This window comes from Eurosta solidaginis, chromosome 3 (genome assembly GCF_040869045.1).
Source record: "Eurosta solidaginis isolate ZX-2024a chromosome 3, ASM4086904v1, whole genome shotgun sequence".
Classification (NCBI taxonomy): domain Eukaryota; kingdom Metazoa; phylum Arthropoda; class Insecta; order Diptera; family Tephritidae; genus Eurosta; species Eurosta solidaginis.
Genome location: NC_090321.1, coordinates 118,403,224 through 118,427,916, shown reverse-complemented (window position 1 = coordinate 118,427,916; position 24,693 = coordinate 118,403,224). Strand labels below are relative to the sequence as shown.

Here is a 24,693-nt window from a genome sequence, read left to right as displayed (position 1 = left end):
TCAGTATTTTGAACCAAACTGAGGACAGCAAGATATATTCGAAATTGTTGATGTACTTGAGAATTCCGGGAATATCTCCGTGTGCTTGTGAAGTTAAATTTAGCTTAAGTAATGCGTTTAGTCCGTGTGTTAGTCCTGGAATATGGTTTGCGAATGGTCTGACTGCCTCAATTCTAGCCGACCACCTAGTGTCTGAAATACTGTGAAGAGAGCTGGGTACATTTTTTTGAGGATGTCCCATCGCTGTAGACTGCTGCCGAAAATAGTAAAACATGTTTGTACAACCCAGAAGAAAGTAGTTGCAGCCGTACAAAATTCTGCAGCATCAACACCACATAAATTCAGACTGTGGGTTGCACAAGGTGAGTAATCAGTATTCGAGTTTTTGTCGAGAATGCGACGTTGTGCTCCATTGTAAGCTCCTTTCATATTGGCACCGTTGTCGTACCCTTATACACGACAATCTTTTAATGGAATTTCATGTTTACCTAGAGTATGGCAAATTAAATCAGCGATTTCCTGACCAGTTTTTTTGTTACAATCCACAAAAGCCAAAAACCGTTCCTGAATTGTAAAATTTGTTGATTTAGAATTGAAATGGTGGTAGTGCAAAATGAACGTAGTGTGTTCAAAGTGACTAGCACATGCGTAGCATCAACGATAATGGCTTTCTTGCGTTGATCGAATATAGTTTCCCTCGCGTGTTTTGCACAAATTTCTATAAACTCGTTCTGAATGTATGGGGAAAGATAGTTAACTTGTAAACGTTTGTGCTGCTGTTATGAAATCCTAACTTTCTCCAAATTATCTCTTAAGTATCTGATCATAATGGCTTATGAGTTCTAAGATGCCCAACAAATTTCCATTGTTTCGTTCACCAATATATATACTTTCACCTCTGAAAGCTATGCCTCTTTCACCCAAAAAAAAAACATAGTGTCCAAAATTCTATATAAAATTTCTTTCCACTTTTGAGTTTCAGTATTTAGCTGTTCATTGATAAGTGTGACAATTGTAGCCTCCTTTTGAATTTGGTTTTTGTAAAGATCCCCATTGAATATAACATTTAGTTTATCGTATAGCTTCTTTCACACTTGCAATTTCGAATATCCGCCAGGACAACAAATTTTAGGTCGATTTCAAGTATTGTTGCTTAACAGACGACATGGTAGGCATAAAAAGCATTGCTACTGGCACTTTTGGCAAGATTCTGTTAAACAACGAGGTAGGAAATGCCTCGTCATAACGATCACGCTTCATCTATCTCCATCTTCGTCTCATTCTATCTCTTACTCAGTCTCCTTCTCTTTTCTCTTCTCTCAAGTTCTTCTCATTCTTCCTCATACCTTATTGCCTGTCCCAGTGGGTGGTATGTATTTTGTTCCAGTCCCAGTCCCACTCCGAGTCTCAGTCCCAGTCCTAGTCCTAATCCCAGTCCCAGTTCGTCTCTGGTCTACTTCCCGGAAAAAAGGATCGTAAATACTAATATAGGCAAATCGAATAGGATGTATGTAAATAGGAATGTGGGTATTATTAATTCATGTCTTTATTTCGGCTTCGCATGCATATTTATCAGTTTTGCCAGGTTGATGCGACTAAATAGAATATCACAATGAAAATTACTTTAGAGCTCTCAGCAACAGCTTTAATTTGATATCCATATTACCCACACATTCTAGGGGTATCCGGGTGCACGTTTTGGCCTATATCTCGAGACCCTAGTCACCCAGCGGTATAATATATTACTCTGTACTAAAGCACACATCAACAGCTTCAATTTGATACCCATAATGTAAAAATACATCCTACTGTTACCCTGATCCCCGCTTTGGCCTATATCTCGACACCCTAGTCCCCAATAGGTATGAAAAAACCCTGTACTAAAGCACTCATCAAGAGCTTTCATTTGTTATCCATGTTCTATAAGCACATTCTACCCGAGACCACGTTTCGGCCTATATCTCGAGACCCTGTAAGTCGATCGCAACCAAACCTATGTAATAACCATCGCGTGAGTTATACGCAACTTATGTGAAAGTTTGAATAAAATCAACCTACGCATCTATTCAAACACCGGCAACCAACTAACACACATTTTAACCTTTCTCTTTATATATATATATAGATTTTTATTTTTCACACTTCACTATAATATTAAAACGAAATGCAGATATTCGTTGCTTTTGAAATTCGGCTGAAAATTCCACAATTGAACAACTAAAGACTCTCCTGAATTAAAAAAATTTCTTAATACCTCCAAATCGCGAAAATATCGTTAAACGAGTGCAATAACATTGATTGTTAATGTTTTTAAGTACCGAATATTAATTAAGCAGTGGCTTGCTAGGGTGTTGGTTTCCGGCAAATCAGCAAAAACTGTTTACATTTTCTATATGCTTCTTTATATTGAGCTCTCTTGCCTAACTATTTAATATGGAACATGGCAGTTCCGAGGGCAGTGTTTTGGCAGGCTTGCAGCCTTTTCGAGTGTGTGTTCTTAAATCAAACTGGCTACGCATAGCACATAAACGCTTGAACTTTTTATGTTGTTAGCAATGTTTCTTAACTTTTTCCCAAGTGCTGCCGGTAAGCGATTTGAGAATTTTGTTGCGGCCTTGCACTATAGCTGCAATTTTGGTACCATTGAAGCTCATACCACTATGGTCGTATGGGCCGCGCTCTAGATTCCCTCGTTGCTAATGCTACACTGTTTATAACGTTAAACTGTTCTTTTTCATAATATAAAAGCTGCAATTTTTACCACAAACAAAATTTCTAATTTTTGTTTTAAACATTTTGGTTCGTATTTTATTATAAGGGAAGGATTAAGAGTGTCTGGCTGGACAAAGCCACTATTGAATGGCAATGAGGCTAATGGCTTCTCATATCGTTACGAAGACAATATATGAAAATCAGCCTTTATAAAATGGCGAAAGTAAGGTCTAATTTATCGCACATTTTTTTCTAAATGACGAAGGTCTGGCAGTCACGGGCTCGTTGTTGTAGCAGTGCTTCCCCCCATCCATTAGGTGCGATCACTCACAAATTGTCATCAATATGGTCACTTGAATAAATGTTTATTACAATTGTTGGTTTTTTATTAAAAAATTGAAAAAATGTGACAGTTTGAAATGAATTTGAAAATTGTAAAAATTGAAACTCCCTTCAATGATTGCTTATTGCTCTATTTATATCTTTTCTGTTCATGAAAATTTCAGTATCCGCTCACTCGATTACATCAAAGTCTGTACAGTGTAATACTATTGAAGTAGATTGTTCTATATTCCCACAATTCGGCCATCCTGCTATGCATTCGTCTCGAATGCGTCATGATCGTCATCGTATTCACTTGCCCATGGTTTCATGTATTCTGCACACGTTGTGGTTTGCTTCGAGCCTTCGCCTTCACCAATGCGAACAACGTCGTATGTGTCATTTACGGGGTTATTCTGTGTACTTGACAAAACTGAACTTGAACTAAATTGCGAGTTCAAAGCCCACTGCAAGCAAGCATTTTTTAAATTTATTATTTATTTTTATTTTATAAATTATTATTTTAATGGACTGTATGTTATTTTCATTTAAATCAACGGTTTAGTGCAACAATCGCGAAATGGAAAAAACGTAAGAGTTAAATATTGTTCTTAATTTTTTGTAACAAATATTTTAAAATCATGGTTTTTTCAAAGAAATCAAAAGTGGAACGTGCTACGCATGAGCAATTGGAGCGATATGTCTCATTTTATGCTTCCAACCCCGAAATTGGAATAGGAAAAAATAATCCGCTGGGTTTTTTGGGGGTCATTTCGGCATGGCTTTGGGGACTCCCTCGGGGCATTTGGGGTTTCCCTCGGGGTCATTTGGGAATCATTCCGGGACGGGTTTGGGGACTCCCTCGGGGTCATTTGGGGGACATTGCGGGATTGTTTTGGGGTCCCCATCGGGTGCATTTGTGGGTCGTTCCGGGATCTTTTTGGGGACTCTCGGGATAATTTGGGTGTCTTCCGGGATGATTTTGGGGACTCCATCGGGGTCATTTAGGGGTCGTTCCGGGATGTTTATGGGTACTCCCTCGGGGTCTTTCCGGGGTGGTTTTGGCGACTCCCTCGGGGTCCTCTCGGGGTCACTTGGGGGTCATTCCGGGATCCATTTGGGGACTCCTTCGGGGTCATTTGGGGGCCATTCCGGGATGGTGTTGGGGACTCCATCGGGTCCTCCCGGGGTCATTTAGGGGTCGTTCCGAGATCTTTTTGGAGACTGTCTGGGGGTCATTTGGGGGTCATAACCCCCAAATAATCTCGAAAGAGTCCCCAAAACCATTCCGGAATGACCTCGGGGAGTCCCCAAAAAGATACCGGAACGACCCCTAAATGATGCCGGGAGGACCAGATGGAGTCCCCAAAACCGTCCCGGAATGATCCCCAAATGACCCCTCGGGAGTCCCCAAAGCCATGCCAAAATTACCCCGAGAGAGTCCCCATAAATATCCCGGAACGACCCCCAAATACCCCGAGGGAGTCCCCAAAACTGTACCGGAATGATCCCCAAATGACCCCGAGGGAGTCCCCAAAACGATATAGGAACGACCCCCAAATGACCCCGGGAGCACCCAATGGAAACCCCAAAACCATCCCGTAATGTCCCCCAAATGACCCCGAGGGAGTTCCCAAAACCGTCCTGAAATTACGCCCAAAATCCCCAGAGGATCTTCCCACAATAATAGCAAAAGTAATAAATCTTCCATTTTCTCTCGATCGCACAATAACAGAATTCTAATTTAAGTTTATCCGTATAAATTAAATTATCAAGAGCGTTTGACTTATTGACAATTTGTCAGCGAAAAGGCTTTTTATTTTTTACATAGAATAGCAATTACTTGATAAATTATCAAACTTGACAAATAAGCAAGATGGTGAATTTGTCAAGTGCACAGAATAGGGCTGTTAGTTTAACTTTGGTAACACGGTAGGGCCTCAAAAATTTTGGTTTCAATTTAAGGCCACCACCGAATTGCGTGTGTTTTATTGCTACCATTTCACCGATTTTGTAGATTTTCGATGGTTTACGTCGATGATTAAATGACCTTTTATTCTCATTTTGAATTTTAAAGATTTGATCCTTTGCCGCCTTTCGTATAGCCTCACGTTCGGCGTCAAAACTTTCAATAAATTCGTCTTCTATTAGATGTCTGATATTGTGATCGTTCTTTGTACGCATTTTGATACCCACCATAAGTTCGAAGGGTGTTTTATTTATGCTTCTAACGCACGTAGAATTAAGTGCTTGCTGTACGTCACCAACGAAACGATACCACTTTGCTGGGTCTTCCACGCTAAGTTTTGCCAAAACATTAATTATTGTCGCATTCAACCTTTCCACCTGACCATTGGCATGAGGCAGACCGGTTGTTACTTGAAAATGTTTGATATTTTCTGCTTCACAGTAATTTTTAAATTCGTCAGAGGTAAAAGCTGAGCCACGATCAGATATAATCCATACAGGATTACCAAACAGAATACTTTGCATTTGCAGCTTTGAAACAACTTCTTTAGCAGATGTCGTCTTGGTAGGATAAAGCCACGCGAATTTCGTAAACGAGTCAATGACAGCCAAAATGTGCTTATACTGCTTATTTGTTGACTCCAACGGCCCAAGGAAATCAATATGATACGTTTGTAATGGATGTTCTCCTTTATCTAAAGGATGAAGCTCGCCTTCTTGCTTACCACACTTTCGATTTCCAACTATACAAGGAATACAGTTCGCGATGTGTCTTAGTATCTTACCATCGAGCTGAGGTACAAAAAATTCTTTATTCACAAGCTCCTTGGTTTTCTTTAATGCAAGATGACCTCTATCGTGCGCCAGTTTAATAACTTCTCTCTGCATTGCTTTTGGAACCACTAGCAACTCGTCGTCTTCTATAAACTTATACAATATGTTATTTTTCAAACAGTACCCATTGTATGATGGTTTATCCTTTAGTAACTCTCTTATGGTTTGTAGTTCTACATCTTGTGATTGCGCCCGTTGAATCTTAGTTAAAATATTATTATCATGTATTGTCATAACTGGATGCCTGCTTAATGCGTCAGCGTGTCGGATTTGCGAGCCCGACCTATGTTCTACTATGAAGTCATACTCTTCTAAAAACAAAATCCATCTCGCTACTCTAGTGCTAAGGTCTTTTTTCTCTAGGGTTTTGGTAAATGCCTTACAGTCAGTCACTAGCTTGAATCGCAAACCGAGTAAGTAAACTCTAAATTTTTTCATAGCTTCAATAACAGCTAAAACTTCTAGTTCGTAACTAGTAAGTTTTCTCTCAGCATCCGTCGTTTTCTCACTCATATAATATACTGGGTGCAGTTGCTTGTCATCTGGTGATCTCTGCAACAGTACGGCTCCATAACCATCGATTGAGGCATCTGTGTGAACTTGGGTTTCGCAATGCTGGTTGAAAATTCTTAAAACAGGTCGTGTGCTTAAAACTTCCTTTAACGAATTAAATGCTTTTACCTGTTCCTCTTCTATTTCAAATTTCGTATTTAACTTTCGTAAATCTGTCAGTGGTTTTGCGATTACTGAAAAATTGGGTATAAATTTCCGAAAGTAACTTGCTAGTCCGATAAAACTTTCTATCTCTTTTAAATTTTTAAGCATATTGTACTTCATCAAAGCTTCAACTTTACGCGGAGATGGTGAAATTTGTTGGTTTTCTATTGTATGCCCCAAGAATTCTATTTTAGTTTTAAAAAAATTACATTTTTTAACGTTAATTTGGAGTCCATAGTCTCTGCATAGGTTTAAAACTTCTTCTAAATATTCGAATGCTTCATTTTCGTTACTAGAAGGAATTATTATGTCATCTATATATGGCAAAGCTATACCACGTCGCATAAAATCTCTAAAAATTGCATTTATGTGCCTTTGAAATACACTTGGCGCATTTGAAAGACCAAAAGGAACTTTTAAAAACTGGTATTGTCCGCTATGGGTCACGAATAAAGTGTATTTGCGACTATTTGGTGCTACATCGACATGAAAAAATCCATTTTTCAAGTCTATTGTACTAAAAATCTTTGCATTCTGTAGCCTATCAAGTTGATCTTCAATAAGCGGAAGAGGAAAACGGTATCTTACGGTAGCTTTGTTGATTTTTCGGTAGTCCACACATAGTCTTGGAGTACCATCGCGTTTTCGTACAAGAACAACTGGGCTACTAAACTCTGAATCAGACTCCTCTATGATACCATCTTTCAGCCACTGGTCAACTTGATCATCAACTATCAATCTTTCACTTAAAGGCAATCTTCGAGGTGTACATGAAATTGGTGTTTGATCTTTTAGCACAATACTTAATTGCACGCTTGTAGATTTACATTGTCTAGTTTTAAAATTTTTGACAAGATCTCTTACCTTCTGTTTGGCATTTTTACTAGCTGACTCTTCAACATTTATACAGTCATCATCTTGGTCAATTTCAATATTCAAATAAGATGCATTTTCATTATCATCACGTAGTTTTTTGATTGCAAAACCGGAAGGATTAATTGTAAGTTCGGCTTGTAAGCAAATGTCCGTACCAACTATAACGTCTACGCTTAAACATTCTCTTGGTACCACTCTAAAAAGTGAATTGTATAACTCACCATCAACTGTTATTGTTTTCGTTAGCTCACCTAATGGCTTACAATTATTGTTTTTACCAAACCCGGTTAACACTACATTTGACTCGACCATGCGTGGTTTATTTAAAGCATTATATACTTCAATTGACATAATGTTAACTTTACTGCCTGTATCCAAAAGCGCATAACACTTTACACTTTCAATGGATATATATTTTTTCGTAACTTCATCGTTGCTTTTACTAACAACATTCACACTTTTTGTAGAGTCACTGTTAGATTTTTCTGGGCAATTCTTTGCAATATGACCAAATATCTGACACTGAAAACATTTGGCTCCCTTGCTTTTGTTGTTACATTCAATTGATTTGTGCCCTTTCATTCCACAGTTAAAGCACATAATGTCACTTTTAATATTCTTCTCAAGACCATTTGATTTCTTTTCATAGTCCTTTTTAACACTCTCTTTTATTTGCAATTGTTTATTTTTCTCACGCATTGTTTCATAACATTTTAATTTAAGTTTAAAGTCTTTTAAATTTACCGCACCATACAATATAGTTTTATTAACATTTATATCTTTGATTCCATCTATCACATATTGAATCAATGCACACTCTTCTACGTTACCACGCGATGCTAAGTCTTTCATATGAAAGAAATACTCATACACATTTTCGTCTTTATTTTGTTTTATTTCAATTAGGAGTTTATGCAACTGCGCACTATTTGTTACCGATTTAAATTCGCACAACAAACTGTTTTTTAATTTCTGCCAAGAGGTTATTCCCCTTTCCGTCGATATAAAGAGCTTTGCCGACCCTCTAAGCAATTTTTTGGCAAATATAAATTTCTGGAAGTCGTCCCAGTACATCAACGCTGCCGTTTCCTCAAATTCTTCTACCCAAGTCTCAACGCACAATTTTTCCGACCCGTCAAATAATTTTATACTGTCTTCAACATCGCGAAAGTTAATTGCAAAACGAGGCACAAAATGTGTCATTGCATTACTTCTAGCCCACTCATTATTTTCGTTAGCTACATTTACACTTGTTTGCTTATTTCCGTTGGCGTTATAGTTTCCGGTAATATCCGAAAAGCCTACCGCGCCTGCTACGTCATTATTATTTGTCTCTTCGACACCATCAAAAGACAAATAGCAATCGTCATTTCTCTGCTGTGGCACATTCGCTCGATCCGCTCGTCGATTTACATTGCTGTTATTGATTTGGCTTATGCCGCTTAGGCCGCTATGCACTCTTTCTTACTGCGTTTTAAATTTTCGCCAACTTCCGGAATCGCGCCTAACGACATGGTAATCTGCGGCATTTCTTTTATATAGCTTTATTTTTTAGGTTGAGCCCCCAATATATGGTCACTTGAATAAATGTTTATTACAATTATTGGTTTTTTATTAAAAAATTGAAAAAATGTGACAGAGTTTGAAATGAATTTGAAAATTTTAAAAATTGAAACTCCCTTCAATGATTGCTTATTGCTCTATTTATATCTTTTCTGTTCATGAAAATTTCAGTATCCGCTCACTCGATTACATCAAAGTCTGTACAGTGTAATACTATTGAAGTAGATTGTTCTATATTCCCACATCAATATCCTCTAACGGGAGTCCTAAGAAACTTGCAGTCTCAAAAGGGGTGGACAAGAGTGAAAAGAGTTTACAGGCGGTGCAATTAAAGAGATTGTTGGTATCATTTGGGTACACATTGCCCGCAGGACATACAATATGTATGTCGGGGTTTATTCTGGAGAGGTAAGAGGTTAACCTGTTACAGTATCCAGATCGAAGTTGAGCTAGAGTGACGCCTCCCTATGGAAAGTGCTTTTTTCTTCAGCGATTACAAGGTATTTATCTTTTATAACTAGGTTCGCCGAGCAATTCCTGGTATAGAGGTCCGACGCCTTTTTGTGAATATCACTGAGGACCTGTTGGTGTTTTTTCTTCATACGGCTGTGATCTCAAGTACCGCATTTCCTCATAACGTTTGCGGAGATGACTTCTGAAGCCCCTGGGGCTAAGGCCTCTTCTGAGCAATATTTTATTTTAAGTTAAATAGAAATTAAGACACACAGTAACTAGGTTTACCATCTGTGTGTATTTCTTTATAAATAAGCAGACGGTAGATTACTTGATTTAATGTTTTCTTCCAGTAACTTGAAATTGTCCTGTGAGGAGTGCCTGCATCCAATTTTAAGTAACAGCTTGCATCACAAAGCGATTTTAGTTGTGACCCAATTTTACAATTTCGAAACTATAAAATCCAACGGACGCGATTATTCGAAGGCGGATTATTAGCGTTAAATAATTTTTTAAATTCAATGGACTGGGCGTTTCTTAATGGCTTGAACGGCTCGACCGTTGCATATAATACTTTTCGGGAAATTTTAAATCTTGCCATATCTCGCTATGTCCCTGCCAAAAGACTAATTATCCGAAATAAACCACCTTGGTTTTGTTCTAGGCTTTGTAATTTAAAGAATTTGAAAAACAAAGCTTTAAAAAAGTTTAAAAAAAAGTAATCTGGAAACTGACCGACTTAATTTCCTTCGCTCAAGAAAGGATTTTGATTATCTCCATGGCTTTTTGTTTCGGAATTACATGTATAAAATTGAAGATAACCTTAAATCTAACCCATCAGGTTTCTGGCGTTTTACTGACTCAAAACGTAAAACAAATGGTTTCCCCACCAGCTTGCATTATAATGGCGATTCTTCTGACAACACAGTTGACTCCTGCGAATTATTTGCCAAGTTTTTTCAAAATGTGTATGAAACCCAAATAATACATTCATCTCCGTCGTTTTCAGCTTCTTCTTTGCCTATAATAACTACTTTCACGGTTTCTGAAGACGATTTCATTTCGGCAATTTCGTCGCTGAATTCTAGCCCAAAGTCGGATTGCGAAGGTTTCTCACCATTATTTTTCAAAAATTGTTGCAGTGATTGCTCTCTATATTGCTCTTCTCTTTGAACTGTGCCTTAATAATGGAATTTTTTTGAATCAATGGAAGATATGCTCTGTTATTCCAGTCTATAAATCTGGTGATCGTAATTATGTCCTCACAAAATGTCTGATTTTCGCCGACGATGTGAAATTTTTCTCAGTTATGCGTGACTACTCTGATCGTCGTAAAATGCAGAATGATCTCGAAGCTCTTGAAAAATGGTGTTCTTTTAATCGCCTACAACTAAATATCAATTAGTGCTATGTAGTAACGTTTTCTAGAATGCCTACCAGAAACATTACATTTGACTATGAGCTAAACAGTTGTAAAATATCTCGCTGTGAGGAAATGAAAGATTTGGGTGTTATCTTCGATTCGAAGCTCACATTCTCGAAACATATACACACCAATTCTAAATATTCTCGCGGATTTTTTTATTCCCGCGGAAAAATTCCTCCAATTCTTTTCTCCTAGGGAGGAGAATAATTGGGGAATACGAATTTCGAATTTTCGAAGTCAGCTGTTTTGTCAATTGAAATTTCGTTGCGCATTTCTTATTTTGTTTAAAAAATAGAAAAGTTTATTTATTGTTGCAAATTTGTTTGGAATTAAGAAATAAAATATAAACAATGCATAGTATTGCATTTCATTTGGTATTCACTGAAATGAGTAATGAATTGGTGCCACAGCAACATCAACAGAGGAGCATAAGAAGAAGAAGACGGCGGGATAACACAAATCCGCCGGAGTTGCCTGCTTTCATTCAGCAAAACTATTTTCTGGCGGCCAAGTCGAGTTGAATTATTCTTTCATCATATGCCAAAATCTATTTAAGCCTTCTTAAAAATCCTTGCGCAATTCCTGGATGGCTGCATCAAATATACGAAGAGCTCTTCCGTTGCTTATGATATACTTTTCGAATTAAAATAAAGAATATTGTGGTTGTTGTATTAACAGTGAGAATATTGTGGTAGAATGTAAATACATATTTTAGCACAAATTTGTACAAATAATTGTTCTTCTTAAAAGAACCAATTTCATTTAACTGTTTTGAAGCATTCCCTTTAATTTAACAAGTGAAAAAACTCCTATGAAATGGCAAAGAAATCTCCCTCACATTCATAATACCTACTTTTCTCCCATAACCCGTTTCCGCTTTTTCGAACATTGTTCAGAATACGAGGAAAGGGAGAAGTGAAAAAACTCACAAGGAATTTTTATTTATAATACGAGGAATGGGGGAAGGGAAAAAACTCGCACGGAATTTTCATTTAGAATTGGGCTGATAGACTTTATGGTGTCTAAAGCCTATGCTATGCTAGGGTTCATAAGACCAAACACCAAAGAGTTCAAGGATCCACTGACTTTAAAATAGCTATATATTTCTCTAGTCAGGAGCCGCCTAGAATACGTAATTTGGAGTCCCTATTATGTTGTACACATTCAAAAAATCGAACGCGTATGTAAGCTTCAGTGGCATAGTTTCCTCCCTTCTTATGATGGGAGGCGTAAGCTGCTAGGTTTGTAGTCCTTGCATGACAGAAGACAATATTTCTCAATTATCTTTGTGTATAATATAATTAATAGACGCATCAATTGCACAGCTCTAGAAAATTTGTTCATTTAATATATTCCTCCTCGTATATTTGAAAGTACAACGCGTTATACGAATTATGGTGATAATGAGCCAATTACTAGATGCATCAAGCTTTGTAATACTTACTCTAATTTCATTAATTTTAATTTGAATATTGATAGGTTTAAATTAAATCCTTTTTTGTTATTTAATTAATGATTAGCTTAGAAAGTTTTGTTATATGCCAATTAGTCTGTAAGAATTGTATTCTGTAGACTGTATTAATAAATAAATAAATACTTACCATCATATACATATATATATAATCTAAGTGTTCTTTGCCCAGTCCATAAGAAGGGGGATACTGCAAAATGCACCAACTATCGTGGAATCAGCCTTCTCAATATCGCATATAAGGTCCTTTCAAGTGTATTGTGCGAAAGATTGAAGCCCACCATGGAACGGCTGATCGGACCTTATCAGTGCGGCTTCAGACCTGGTAAATCTACCATCGACCAGATTTTCACAATGCGCCAAATCTTGGAAAAAACCCGTGAAAAAAGAATCGACACACATCACCTCTTCGTCGATTTTAAAGCCGCCTTCGACAGCACGAAAAGGAGCTGCCTATATACCGCTATGTCTGAATTTGGTTTCCCCGCAAAACTTATACGGCTGTGCAAAATGACGTTGAGCAACACCATCAGCTCAGTCAGAATTGGGAAGGGCCTCTCAGAGCCGTTCGAAACTAAACAAGGTTTCAGATAGGGTGACCCCCTATCGTGCGATTTCTTAAATTTGATGCTAGAGAAAATTATACTAGCTGCAGAACTTAACCGCACTGGAACTATATACTATAAAAGCGTGCAATTACTGGCATATGCTGATGACATTGACATCATCGGCCTAAACACCCGTGCTGTTAGCTCTGCTTATTCCAAACTGGAAAAAGAAGCGGTAAAGATGGGTTTGATGGTGAATGAGGACAAAACGAAGTACCTGCTGTCATCGAGCAAAGAGTCAGCGCTAATGGGCCTTGGCAACCACGCTACTGTTGGCAGCCATAATTTCAAAATAGTAAAAGACTTCGTTTATTTGGGAACCAGCATCAACACTAGCAACAACATCAGCATTGAAATCCAGCGAAGAATCAATCTTGCCAATAAATGATACTTTGGACTAGGTAGGCAATTGAAAAGTAAAGTCCTCTCTCGGCGAACGAAAATCATACTCTACAAGTCACTTATCGTACCCGTCCTGCTATATGGGGCAGAAGCATGGACCGAGACAACAGCAGATGAAGTGGCTTTGGGAGTGTTCGAGAGAAAAGTTCTTCGAAAGATGTATGGACCTCTACGCGTTGGCGATGGCGAGTACCGAAGAAGATTTAATGATGAGCTGTACGAGCAATACGCAGACATCAACATAGTCCGGCGAATTAAAACGCAGCGGCTGCGCTGGCTAGGCCATGTTATGCGAATGAAAGATGATGCTCCGGCCAAGAAAGTGTTTCTATCGGAACCCGCCTATGGAAGCAGAGGTAGAGGGCGGCGACCACTCCGTTGGAAGGACCAGGTGGTGTGACCAATTGGCGCCGGTTGGCGGAGCGAATGAGCGACTGGCGCGCCTTGTTGGACGGTCATAACCGTTTAGACGGTTAAGCGCCAATTAAGTAAGTAAGCAAGTATTTGCAATGACGGAAAAAATGCATATCCATATAAATTTTTCGCGTTTTATGTAAAAGTACTACACCAGTTTACAAATATAATGATCGTAGACCATTTGCACAAAATCCTGAACTCACCAATTTTTTTATATGCCATAAAATGAGATTTTTGTCTCTATATATAAAGTACCTCAATTTAATATGAAAATATTAAAACATTTTCATTAATTTAAATTTTTTAAAGAAAGCGGTGCTTCCGCGATATAATGTTTCAGACTTAGAATTCAATAAAAATTTATACCAAATGCGACAAATATTAACCGGATTTACAGATATCACTCGGATGTATAAAATATTTACTTGATTTACAGAAAAGTTTTCTTGAAAAGAATAATTTCCAATAAAATTACCCTGCCTTTAAACACAGGTCCAATGATGAGGGCAATTCCAATGATAATTCAGTAAAAGTTATGATAAGTTTTCTTATGATTTTTCAAAAAGATACTGCGAGTAAAAGCAACTATACAATATAATAATAAATAATGAGATCTCCAATTTACAAATTTATGCACATTTAAAACATGAAATCAAAAATATAATTCACTTAATCTTGTGACTGTTAACGAAATAACGAATTTAGATGAGTTACTTTCGAGGCTTGAAAAAGCAGCCGGCAATCACAATATTAAAAAGTTAGAATGACCAAAAAATGATATACTTTTTAATAACTTTTCAATTACTAACTTTAAAGTCAGTGGCAATAAAATTCTATATTCATTAGAAATAATATTAACCGACCCTGTAGAAACTGTAACAGAAAAAGAACAAAAACAAAAACTTATGACAATTTATCACGAGGACCCACTTTTAGGCGGTCATTGCGGTACAAAAAGTTTATATGCAATTGTCCCAGCTCTGTCGAAGCTGTTGAGACATAGGCTCACATGACTCGCTAATTGTTGATCGGTTACACAGTTCTGCCAGTGACTTATTCCGTCTTCTAGAACCTTGTGTCTTCCCAAAGAGGTGCGAGATCGTAATGTATTATAAACCTCCAAGGTAGCTGTCATCAGTTTTGTTGATCCTATACCTTCGAAATACAACCCAGGATTGCTTGGAAATTCCGTAACATTCACAGACGAGGCTAATGTCAGAGGCTAATATCGAAATACAACCCAGGATTGCTTGGAAATTCCGTAACATTCACAGACGAGGCTAATATCAGAGGCAGCAAAAGAAGTGATATTACAATTGTACTGAAAAGTCCTTGGGAGCTATATGACACAAGTTGTCGTTTTCGTTGACTTGTGCTGCTGTCGCTTTCCGATGAATGTTGCCTTTTCTGCGATGTCGGCTCGTCATATTCAGAGTTCTATAGTTGAGTATCGTTGAGTAGTGGAGCAAGTTTGTGAATAGGCCTTTTTAGAGTTGCCTTTGCTGGTTTTACGTGGCGTACTCGAATTAATCCATCGTCTCCCTTGTATATTCGTGTAATTCTACCCAACGGCTATTGTAGCGCAGGAATATTGTCTTCCTTGAGGATAACAAGCATACCTTCAGTCACATTGAGCGGAGGCGTTTTCCACTTTCCCCTTTGCTGCAACTCATGTAGGTATTTTTCGGTCCATTCCTTCCAGAATTTATGTTTGATTTCTGAAATTAACTTCCACCGGCCGCCCAAGGACATTTTCATCGACTTAGCGTTGGCACCATGGCTGATGTCAATGGTTCTCCTACCAGAAAATGACCTGGCGTAAGCGCGTTCAGATCGTCGTAACATGACGAAAGTGGGATTAATGGCCGAGAATTTAAAATGGCTTCTATTTGCACAAAAACGGTTTCTAGCTATTCATAAGTTAGCAGCGATGCTGCTGAGACGCTTCGTACCAAGTGATATTTGGCGGATTTGACTGCTGCCTCCCAAAGTCCACCGAAATGAGGAGCTTTTGGCGGAATGAATTTAAAGTTAATTGCCTTACCACTGCATTCTCGTATGATTTTTTCTTGAGTTGATTGTGAGTATATAGAGTTTTTTAGCTCGACCAGTTTGTTGCTTGCTCCAACAAAATTAGTGGCGTTGTCGGAGTACAATGTTTGACAGTGTCCTCTTCCACTGATGAAGCGCCTTAAGGCTGCTATGAAGGCTTCAGTTGTAAGGTCCGACAGAACTTCCATATGAATGGCCTTTGTGGCAAAACAGCAAAACACGGCAATATAAGCCTTGCCCGGTCTTTTGTCTCTAACCTTGTGATGAATCCAAATTGGTCCAAAGTAATCTATTCCTGTTGTTAAAAACGGGCGTGCTGGCGCTACCCTGGACGCTGGTAGATTCCCCATTAATTTTTTGAAGAAGATTGGCTTTGCTTTAGTGCACCGCACACATTTGTGTACGATGCTACGTGCTACTGACTTTCCATTCGTGATCCAGAATTGTGCCCTGGATGCCGCCAACAGTGCCTGTGGGGCGCTGTGATGATTTTCTTCATGAAGCATGGTGACTAATAATTTCACTATGGCATGGTGGTTGGGCAGTATTGCAGGGTGTTTTGCTTTGAATGACAGCGTGGATTTTTGCAGACGGCCACCCATTCGCATTATTTGATGATCATCCCAGAATGGATTGAGTGAAAGAGCTAGATTTACTGACAGGCGTATTATTTGACAGTTTTTACAGCCCTTCCTCAAATTCAGTTCCTTGAACGATTCTTAATATCATGATTAATGCGCCTTCCATCTCCAATGCGTTAAGTGACTTATTATTTGGCCGCAGTTGTTTAGCAATTTTTGCATTTTTTATGAATCTTAAGACATAGCCGATCGTTCGTTGAACGGTTTTGAATGAATTGCGATGGTTAATCTATCGATTATCTCTTCCCAATTTTGTTTTTTTGACGTCATGGTTAAGACAAGTTTTGTCATCTTTCGTTCTTCGTCGCATGCGATGTTCATGCCTTGTGACCATGGCTTTGGCCACTCCCTTTTTCCTAAGAGAAATAGAGGACCATAAAACCATATGGAATAGTGTGAAAATTTTTCTGGTGGGATTCCCCGGGATATTGCGTCTTCTGGGTTTTCCTTAGAGTTGACGTGATTCCATTGAATTGGCAAACTTAGGCTTTGAATTTTGGATATCCTATTTGCCACAAAGGTATGAAATGAGGCTGCCGATGAGTTGATCCAGGCTAAGACAATTTGGGAATCTGTCCAAAGGAAGTTTTCGTATCTCGGAGCCGTAGATCCCGCTGTACCTTGTTAGTCAACTCTACACTTAGCACTGCCGCGCATAGCTCTAATCCTGGTAGGGTTTGTTTCTTTATTGGTGCTACCCTTGACATAGCGCAGATTAATCTGGTTGTGATGGTACTATCGGTATACGTTGACCGAATGTAGATTGCAGACCCATAGGCACGTTCGGCTGCATCGACAAATGTATGAATATCCGTTGAGATTGCCTTCTGATGTTTAAGCACAAATCTATCTACCTTGATATCATTTAATGCTTCTATGCTGCATCGAAAGTCGTTCCATTGTTTTTGAAGACCTTGGGGTAATTCGTCATCCCATGTGATTGGTAACTGCCACAGTTCTTGTAGAAATATTTTAGCCTTTACACCTGCTGGGCCAAAAAGTCCTAATGGAGCGAAGTTTTTTGCAAGTTCTGAGCTTACGACCCTTTTTGTGATGCGCCCTCCAGCTGCTGCTGTCTTCTGTGTTCGTCCGCACAGTTGATCAGCCTTTGGTAGCCATATCAAACCAAGTATTTTGATTGAACAGTTTGATGAATCATCCAGATTCAGGTTAATTTCTTGATCTTCTTGTGGTATTCCGCTTAGAAGTTGAGGATGATTTGACCACCATTTTCGAAGTTTGAACCCAGCCTCTTTCAGGAGTGAGATTATTTGTCGTTGTGATTCCAGCGCAACATTGAGAGTATCAGTGCCACTAAGACAGTGATCCACAAAAAAATCATCCCGTAAGATTGGAGCTCCTAGAGGATATTTTGTAGCGTTTTGTGTGGCTAAGTATTGAAGGCATTTTGTTGCCAGGTACGGTGCTGAAGAGGTTCCATAGGTTACGGTTTTCAGCCGATAATATCTTATATCTTGGTCCTTGTGGTATCTCCAAATGATGAGCTGGAATAGTTGAACCGTATCCATGACTTAGATTTGTCGATACATTTTTTCAATTTCCGCTGTAAAGACATACTTATGCATTCGAAAACGCAACAGAATGGAACCAGTTGGCCCAGCGTGAAGAATGTCACTAAGTGACGAGCCGCTAGATGTCTTGGCCGATGAATCGAATACTACTCGTAGTTTCGTGGTAGAGCTCTCCGGTTTCAACACACAGTGGTGAGGTAATACGTAGTGGCACTCTGGAATGTCTTCTTCCCGAATTTATTCCATATGGCCAAGGGACTCATACTCTTGCATAAACTTGTTGTACTCTTGTCTAAGATGAGCGTTACTATCCAAACGCCTTTCTAGAGCTATAAATCGGTTGCACGCCATTGCCTTTGAGCTCCCGATGATTGCTAGATTTTCCGAAAATGGCAGGCGAATGATAAATCGTCCTTCGTCATTCCTTCTTATATTCTGAATAAAGTGGCTCTCACATCTTTTGTCGTTCAGTGACATTACTTGTTCTGTATCGCCTGTATCATCAAGTTTCCAAAATTTTTCGATTAGTTGGTTTGTTGTTTGCTACTCGTGACTTAGGACGGCGCAAGTAGCCATGTTGTTAGTACTTTCTTGCAGCTTTCCCGTAACAGTCCAACCGAGTTGCGTCTTCTGTAAGATTGGCAATTCAGTGCTGAGTTTTACCTGATGAGAGCACATGATTTGGTGGTAAAACTCAGCTCTAATCAATATGCCGATTCAGCCAACTGATTGTTTCCGAAATGTCCCAACTTCATGTGTCGAATGACGATGTGGGCTGTGGTGATACAATATTAGGCAGAACAAAAGCTTCGATTCGGGTGGAAAAGCTGCCTGTAATTGATTGAAGTTCGAGATTGACTCGCCTGGATACATTGCGAATCTTGCGGCATATTCCTTCAATGCACAGCGTCGACTGTGATGAGTTCACTAGTGGTCGATTGCCATAATACATCGTTTTTGACAGAAAAATCCTACAGATATTTGATAATGAGCGCTACCTTGGTTGTGTAGTATGACTCAGGATGATCTTGATTGGCCTCATCCTTTATTTAGTCAATATTTCGGCTTAAGGCACGTATTAAGGCCTTCTGATTTCGAAGAACCTTATTGAGCGTGTCATCACGTGATTCCTGACCCTTTTCCTTAGTTGCACCCTCTTGACCTTCCTTACGTTGAATATCTGCTGATTTCAAAATTCGAAGCATTTCGGACTCGAACAATTCCCTGTATTTTATCGTCGTATTTGAAATACGTAGATACTGGTCCGTGAAATATTGATGATGCATTGGTGCATTGGTAGAGAAGAGAGACACCTTATTCGATTGTCCGTGCTCTCAAACTTCGACCACGCATTTTCAAGGCGTTGAAGACGTTCTTCATAATACCCTTGAATTTTTCTTGAACTCGAGTCCTTCCTGAAAGTCCGAATGAGGGTCTCGATCTCGTCTGCCGTATTCTGCTGGGCAGCGACAAGCTCTTCGAAATTGGTCATAAGGTTGGTTAGAATGGATAATCGTTGGGGTTATGGCGTGAATTTGTGCCGTTCTATAAGTTCGTTTCCTAATGTGATCCTGTGTCTTGTTACATGATGACTTGTGTACGTTGATGTTGGTGCCAATGTGAAGCAGCAAGTTGGTTTTGAAATGTTTTTTAAAGAAACTAAAAACGCCAATGGTTAGCGTGTAAAACAGAATTCACTTTATTGAAGAGATTCATTTCTATTTATACAATAGTTCTTAACCTACACATACATACTTACATTAATGCTTACATATTAGAGTACATGATTTCATAATGAATGATGGTTTGTCAGCATATTATTGTATTTTTGTTTTCTCGGATGTTGTGGCAGCGCACTGCCCTCAATTGGCCCGATGAAACCAGGCTAATCCTGTTTTTTTTTTTTTTTTTTTTTTTAATTCATACATACTTTTTTTTTTTTTTTTTTATTTTTTTTGTATTTTTTTTTTTGTATCCTAATTCTTATTTATATGTTACTTATAATTTTTTTGTTACCGAGTCTTTGAGAGGCAGTGGCTTCTTAAGCGCCGAGATCTAAAACCGCTCAGCTACAGAGAAACCCATCAGCTGAGAAATATAGATTCACAAAATACAATAGACTAAAAGTATAAATATAATTTTTTAATTATTAAGAGAAGATAGAACCGTCTTTTTTATGGCAAAGAGCGAGTCCGAAACATCAATTATTCTCGAGTGAGAGTTATAATCTTCACAGAAACATAGAAAAGGTTCGTGTAGTTGGAAATTGCTTCTGCATTGTTTAAGAATTATAGGTTTATAATGCCTTGAAACTCGGTATGGAACATTCAAGTTTACTTCGTTCAATAGAAATGGGCTTGACATCGATCCATTTAAAAGTCTAGCCATAAATAGTACACCTAGCATTTCTCTACGACTTGCAAGGGTTGGAAGATTTATTAGTTTTAATCGATTAGTGTAAGGAGGAAGATTATACGGAGATCCCATTGAAGATTTCTAAAGGCGAAAAGTAAAAACTGTTTTTGAATTGATTCTAGTCTATCCACATGAACTTGATAACGCGGATTCCAAATTATCGATCCATATTCTAATATCGGCCTCACCAATGATGTAAAAAGGGTTTTTGTAACGTAAGGATCACTAAACTCCTTTGCCCATCTTTTCACAAATGCTAAAACTCCTCTCGCTTTATTGACTGTGGCATTAATATGAGGGTTGAAACTAAGTTTGCAATTCATTGTAACTCCCAAGTCCACAAAAACATCAACGCTTTCCAGAGTTTGGTCATTAATTGTGTAGGAAGCTGGCTGTATGTTCCCACGTGAAAAACACATGGATTTACATTTTTCTATGTTAAGAGGCATAAAATTCGCATTACACCAAGTAACTAAACGATTTAAATCCGCCTGGAGTACAGAACGTTCTTCAACCGACGCGTATGACTTAAAAAGTTTTACGTCGTCGGCATACATTAAAATTTTAGAATATTTTATAGTTGTGGAAACATCGTTTATAAAGATCAAAAACAGAATAGGTCCTTAGCTTTAATTTTATTTGTGCGATTGTATTTTCGTTGCTAATGTAGTTTCTAGCTGTACCTTTCAGCTTAGTTTGTATCATGGTTATTGCCACAGCTTCATGACTATCTTTGATTTGTTCTAAGATGTCAAGGGCGTCGAAAAATCTGTGCAGATTCTCTGGCTTACCATCAAACTCTGGTAGTACTGATGAAGCTGTCTTGATAAATTCTACTACTGTTTGTGCCATTTTTACATCTATTTTTACCGATTCTGGTGGTATTGTACCTGGGGTTTGGGTCTGTGAGGTCTCTGTTGACTCAACTGGTTTATTTTCCTCAGTCAAAGAGGGCTCAGTTAAAATAGTGTTAAAATTAATCTGATTTCCTTCAATCGTAGTGGGTACTGTTATTTCGAAGTTATACCTTGCTAATGAAGACACCAATTTGTCTCTTACATTTGAAAAAAATTGGTATGCTTCAACCTGATGATTTTTTGTTAGTGGGGGGTCTACTTTTAGTATTAATTTTCCTAGTGTGTCTAATGATTCAAAAATAATTGACAAATGTTTAACTACCGTTTCTGAGTTTATTGTTATGTTTTTATTTATACATTTATAAGATTTTTCTGCTTTTACTTTTTCTTCTGAGAGTGCTTCATAAATTTGTTCCCATTTGTTTCTGTTTTGGGAAGACATCAGTAAACATATCAGAGTATTTTTTTTTCTTTAAGAAGCTTTATGAAAACGTCCTAAGCATTCCAATTTACGAACTTAAATTTTGAAATTTAATTTTTAATTAATTTTTTAACATTTAATTAATTCTTTTTTTTTTTTTTAAAACATTGTTCTCTAAATTTTAGCCGAGCTTTTAACATGACAAATTTAAAATATTCTTTTAATTTTAAGTTACCATTTCTGACTTAAAAAAAAAATGTCCAAGCAAAAATAAAATTTTTGCTCCTGGGTAAGCATCCCTAGGGACGCTCAATTTTTTTTCTAATTGTTTATACTTAAAATAATTCTGCTGCCTGCTGCCAGTCGTGCTGTCAGTCAACGTTGTATCCCAGTTATTCCACTTCTTTTATGCAGATGAGAAAATAGCAACTCCCAGATGTGCCGATACTTGTAGATTTTGGTTCGAGTTTAATAATGGAAAATTTCTGCCTTCCCAGGTAGGTATAGGTGACATCGAGGTGAAAAAATGCTATGACCCAGTGTATCCTACTCAGAAGTTTGATAACATATCAAGGGTTGCCTTCTCATTCTTGCTGATTTCACGTAATTGCTCAAGGACTGATGAAGATGAATATGCCAATACTCATGAATATGCCAAACGCAGTAATTGCTCCAGGAATGATGAAGATGAATATGCCAAATGAATATACCAAACGCCTTGTTCGAGCCTTTAACTTTCCATTTGTATGTCCCGTGTATGATTCGGACTTATTGATGAGGACCTCTGACCAGTTAGATTATTTTAGCAGTTTTGCCGGCACTAATCCTCCTGGCAGGATCGCCATGAAATGTTTTTTTAAAGAAACTAAAAACGCCAATGGTTAGCGTGTTAAACAGAATTCACTTTATTGAAGAGATTCATTTCTATTTATACAATAGTTCTTAACCTACACATACATACTTACATTAATGCTTACATATTAAAGTACATGATTTCATAATGAATCATAATGTATAATGGTTTGTCAGCATATTATTGTATTGACATACATACTGTCAACATGATCGCACATAAGTTGGTTGGTGTGGCTGACGATAAATTGGAAAGTTTGGTAAATGCAAATGAACTCTGAGTCAGTAAAATATGAACGTTTGTTTGTATGTATGTAGGGTTGAACCTAGGGGCGGCCGTTTATATCAAACAAATGTAACCACGTACGCTACCAGAATAAGTTACACAAAGCGATTCTCTTGACCGTGTGATCAGTTTTATTATTTAATAGTTCTTAAAGTTAGTTAGATTAAATTTAGTATATAGCTTTTTATTAATATATGTAAGTACTTTCACTGGCAACGATTGGACAACCTTTCTATTCAAGTGACGCGACGTAACTTAAATTAACTGAAGTTTTACTTGATTGTCTTGTCCGTTTTTCGTCAGGCTCGTTCAGTTTAAGGGTTTTGTGATTTTATGTCAGAGTTGTATTGCCGGCCACTTCTTGTACGGCAATCCAACTCCACATGTATATTAGTGTTAGCATTTGAAGTGAGGTGCATTCCAAGCAATGCTGTAATGCTACAGTTTTAAAGCTTGATGATGTTGGTGCCAATATGAAGCAGCAACTTGGTTATGATAGCTTGTTGAACACGATGGTGTTGGTGCCAGTATGAAGCAGCAACTTGTTGTAAACAGCTTGGCGGTGCGTCTTCCTGTGTGATTATGATCCTTGTTCGCAGGATCACGTTGGGGTCACCAAAATGTTCGACTTGGTAGAACACCAGTCGAGTAAATTGAATAGCTTAGCTAGATTCACCTTAAATTGTTGTGTTAACTTGGACAGATTCGCCTTAAGTTGGGTTATTGAGTTTGAATTTAGCTAGGGTAGAAACATCGTAATTATAATCATAAATGAGTTGATGCGCCTAGTATTGTCACTAGTCCCGTTATGCAATAAAATATGATATTTCTTTTCTGCACACTGTTCTTTATTGTAATAAGTCTTTTATACAAAATAAATGCTTACCCTAACATAAATATCTTTAACTGTTAACAAATAATAAATTGCGTGCTTGGCAATAAGTAAATAAAGTTGATGATTACTAATAATTAATTAGGTCACGAGTTGTGACTGCATTGCCTACTTTACCAATTTACGCATTTGTTGCGGAATTTAGTTTTATTGGTTTTTACTTATTATTATTGATAGTGTATTATGCTTACGATAACATTTATTGTCCTTACTTAAACTACTTCTAAATATATGTACATATGTATTAACATTTATTTTTATGTTTATGTTTTTCTTTTCTTCTCTTTTCTTTTCAAACAATGCTTCACCTAAAATTTATTGTAAAGTGCTATACTCAATGCATGCATTATAATTATACGTTTTTCTGGTAATGTTATAGTTGTTTTGGGTTGATGTTTGTTGTTTATGTCCCCTAGCAGAGTCGTGTGTGGTGCAGTCGATAACAGCCTTGCAATGCTAAACGTCGTATGCCAGCAATATAAGGGCTTTAACATAGTGCACTTTAATGCGAGAAGTCTCAATAAGAAGAAAATGGACTACATAAAATTTGTATTTGAGTCGTCTGCCGTTGATGTAATCTGCGTGACCGAAACCTGGTTTACACATGAACTGGATAATATTCATTTTAATATTAACAACTACAGTGTGATTCGAAATGATAGAATGCACAAGAGGGGAGTGGGTGTTGCAATTTATTATAAAAAATACCATTCAAATGAAGCCAATTGATGTCTGTAGGACCTGGAGGGGAGTATCTAATTGTTGAGGTATACAATAGATCTGTTAAAATGTTAATCTCATGCGTTTACAACCCCCATAAGTCTATAAGTCTCGACACATTCTTTTCGTCCTTATCCTCGTATGTAGTGGACTTTGATTATTTCGTTATCTGTGGAGACCTTAATGTTAACCTACTTGTTTCTGATTGTACTAGTGATGGATTATTAGAGAATGTTGCCGCGGCTGACCTTTCTATT

General features: G+C 37.8%; 1 protein-coding gene across 10 annotated transcripts in view; it reads left to right on the top strand.

Moving 5' to 3' along the window:
- Lis-1 (LisH and WD40 domain-containing Lis-1) overlaps positions 1 to 24,693 on the top strand; it is a 761,024-nt gene that overhangs the window by 408,673 nt on the left and 327,658 nt on the right. The window lies entirely within an intron of this gene.